A 4,281-nucleotide genomic window follows, 5' to 3' on the forward strand; every position below is an offset into this window, starting at 1 on the left:
GGCTTCACTAGAGAATTCTACCAAACTTTCAGAGAAGAGTTAACACCACTACTACTAAAGGTATTTCAGAGCATAGAATAGGATGGAATACTCCCAAACTCATTCTATAAAGCCAGCATAACCCTGATACCAAAACCAGGGAAAGACACCACAAAAAAAGAAAATTGCAGACCAATATCCCTCATGAACATTGATGTAAAAATCCTCAACAAAATTCTAGCCAATAGAATTGAGCAACATATCAAAAAAATAATTCACCATGATCAAGTGGAATTTATACCAGGTATGCAGGGATGGTTCAGCATTAGAAAAACAATCAACATAATCCATCACATTAATAAAACAGAAGACAAGAACCACATGATCTTACCAATTGATGCAGAAAAGGCATTTGACAAAGTCCAACACCATTCATGATAAAAACTCTCAACAAAACAGGAATAGAAGGAAAATTCCTCAACACAATTGAGGGCATTTATAGAAAGCCAACAGACAACATCATCCTAAATGGAGAGATTTGAAAGCATTCCCATCAGTAAAGGGAACCAGACAAGGATGCCCTTTATCACCACTCTTATTCAGCACTGTGCTGGAGGTCCTAGCCAGAGCAAATAGTCTAGAAAAAGAAATAAAGTGCATTGAAATTGGTAGGGAAGAAGTCAAAGTATCTCTATTTGCAGATGACATGATCTTATACACAGAAAACCCTAAAGATTCCACAAGAAAACTACTGGAACTAATAGAAGATTTCAACAATGTTTCAGGATACAAGATAAACATACAAAATCAGTTGGATTCCTTTACACCAACAAAGAGAACTTCACAGAGGAAATCACCAAATCAATACCATTTGTAATAGCCCCCAAGAAGATAAAATGCTTAGGAATAAATCTAACCAGAGATGTAAAAGACGAATACAATGAAAGCTACAAGACACTACTGCAAGAAACCAAAAGAGACCTGCATAAGTGGAAAAACATACCTTGCTCATGGATAGGAAGACTCAACATTGTGAAAATGTCGATTCTACACAAAGTGATCTAGAGGTATGATGCAATCCCAATCCAAATTCCAATGGCATTTTTTAATGAGATGGAGAAACAAATCACCAACTTCATGGAAAGAGAAGAGGCCCTGGATAAGTAAAGCACTACTTAAGAAGAAGAACAAAGTGGGAGGCCTCACACTACCCGATTTTAGAACCTATTATACCACTACAATCTTCCAAACAGCCTGGTACTTGTACAACAACAGATACATAGACCAATGGAACAGAATTGAGAATCCAGACATAAATTCACCAACCTACGAGCAGCTGATATTTGAGAAAGCCCCAAATTCCATTAATTGGGGAAAAGACAGTCTCTTTAACAAATGGTGCTGGCATAACTGGATATCCATCTACAAGAAACTGAAACAAGACCCATACCTCACACCATGCACAAAAACTAACTCAAAAATGGATGAAAGACTTAAATATGAAATCTAAAACGATAAAGATCCTGGAATAAAAAATAGGGAGAATGCTAGGAGCCCTAATACATGGCATAAACACAACACAAATCATAAGTAACAATGCACAAGCACCAGAAGAGAGACTAGATAACTGGGAGCTCCTAAAAATCAAACACTTACGCTCATCAAAAGACTTCACCAGAAGAGTCAAAAGACAGCCTACAGACTGGGAAAAAATTTTTGGCTACGACAAATCCGATCAGCATCTAATCTCTAAATTCTACAAGATACTGCAAAACCTCAACAAGAAAATGACAAATAACCCAATTAAAAAATGGGCAAAGGACATGAACAGGCACTTCGTCAAAGAAGATATTCAGGTGGCTAGCAGACAAATGAAGAAATGCTCACGATCATTAGCCATTACAGAAATGCAGATCAAAACTACAGTGAGTTACCATCTCACCCCAAGAAGGCTAGCATTAATTCAAAAAACACAAAGTAATAAATGCTGGAGAGGTTATGGAGAGACTGGAACACTCATACACTGTTGGTGGGAATGTAAAATGGCACAACCACTTTGGAAATTGATTTGGCACTTCCTTGAAAAGCCAGAAATAGAAGTACAATACGATCCAGCAATCCTGCTCCTTGGAATATAACCTAGAGAAATAAGAGCCATCACACGAATAGATATACGCACATCCATGTTCATTGCAGCACTATTCACGATAGCAAAAAGATGGAAACAACCTAGGTGCCCATCAATGGGCAAATGGATAAACAAATTATGGTGTATCCACACAATGGAATACTACACAATGATAAAGAACAACCAAGAAGCCGTGAAACATCTTGTAACCTGGAGGAATCTGGAGGGCATTATGCTGACTGAATTTAGTCAGTCACAGAAGGACAAATATTGTATAAGACCACTATTATAAGAACTCAAGAAAAGGTTTAAACTCAGAAGAAAATATTCTTTGATGGTATGAGGATGGGGAGGGAGTGTGAGGGTTATTTACTAACTAGATAGTAGATAAGAATTATCATAGGTGAAGGGAAGGACAGCACACACTGCAGGAGAAGTCAGTACAACTGGACTAAACCAAAGCTAAGAAGTTTCTTGAATACAATCAAACACTTTGAGGGACAGAGTAGCAGGGGTAGGGGTCTGGGGATCATGCTTTCAAGGGACATCTAGGCCAATTGGCATAACAAAGCTTATTAAGAATATGTTCTGTATCCTTCTTTGGTGAGCGGCGTCTGGGGTCTTAAAAGCTTGCAAGCAGCCATCTAAGATGCATCAGTTGGTGCCAACTACCTGGAGTAAAGGAGAATGAAGAACACCAAAGACACAAGGAAAGTATTAGCCCAAGAGACGGTAAGGGCCACATAGACCAGAGACTTCATCAGCCTGAGACCAGAAGAGCTAGATGGTGCCTGGCTACCTCCAACGATCTCCCTGACAGGGAACACAACAGAGAGTCCCTGATGGAGCAGGAGAAAGGTGGGATGCAGAACTCAAATTCTAGTAAGAAGACCAGACTTAAAGGTCTGACTGAGACTGGAGGAACCCCTGAAAACATGGCCCCTGAATTCGCTTTCAGCCCAGAACTAAAACAATTTCCGAGGCCAACTCTTCAGATAAGGGTTGGACTGGACTGTGGGACATAAAGTGATACTCGTGAGGAGTGTGCCTCTTGGTTCAAGTAGATACAGGAGACTAAACGGGCAGCTTCTGTCCAGAGGTGAGATGGGAAGGCAGAGAAGGTTAGGAGCTGGTTGAATGGACATGGGTTATCAGCTGTGGAAAGGAGGAGAGTGCTGTCGCAGTGTGGGGAGGGCGATTGGGGTCGCATAGCAGTGTGTGTGTAAATTTTTGTATGAGCGACTGACTTGAAATGTAAACGTAATTTAAACTACAACAATAACAAATTAAAAAAAAATAATCTAACACTTACCCAATACCTTCTCTGTCCCAGACCTGGTGATAACACCTTGGTAAATGAGACAATGGCTTCAAGAACATAGATGTGTAAACAAATCAGTTACAATGCTGTGCTTAGTGTAAAAAGAGAAACATGAACAAGACCCATGTGTAGTAAAAAGAAGGGTTGGTTAATTATGTAAGGGTGAGAGATATCAGGATTGGCTTCCCAGAAGCAGAATCTGTGACGGACTTTGAAGAAATGATATACCAGTTGGGGTTCTTGTTTGAAAACAATAGAAACGGGTTAACATGAGCAGAAAAATAATACACTGAAAGTGTAGGGGCTAGTTCACAGACTCTTGGAAAACCAGAGGGCCAGACTCAGTAAATGGGTAGAAACAAAGGGAGTCAGATGATCACAACCATGGACAAACCAATAGCCTGGTCAGGACCCCACTGCTGCCAACTCTTGAAATCTTGACACTGGATGCTGAGTCACAATCAGGCAGTGGTGATCAGTAGTGGGCTGGTAAATGTTGAAAAACTGACTCTCCAGAAAAAAACAACTGATTTGTAGCATTTTCCAATTTCCATGTTATAAATACTCCCTCATCATGGGCAATTTCAAACTACCAATGTGACATCGAAGAGTCCAGTGGTGCAATGGTTAAGTGTTTGGCTGCCAACCGAAAGGTCTGCTGTTCGAACCCACCAGCTGCTGTGTGGGAGAAAGACTCGGTGATCTGCTCCTATAAAGATTACAGCCCAGGAAAGCCTATGGGGCAGCTCTACTCTGTCCTATAGGGTCTCTGTGAGTCAGAATCGACTCAATGGCACACAGCAACAAAAATTCAATATCCCTGAATGCATAGCTGGAAAGAAATATGCAGTAT

Source organism: Trichechus manatus, unplaced genomic scaffold (genome assembly GCF_000243295.1).
Source record: "Trichechus manatus latirostris isolate Lorelei unplaced genomic scaffold, TriManLat1.0 scaffold00044, whole genome shotgun sequence".
Classification (NCBI taxonomy): Eukaryota; Metazoa; Chordata; class Mammalia; order Sirenia; family Trichechidae; genus Trichechus; species Trichechus manatus.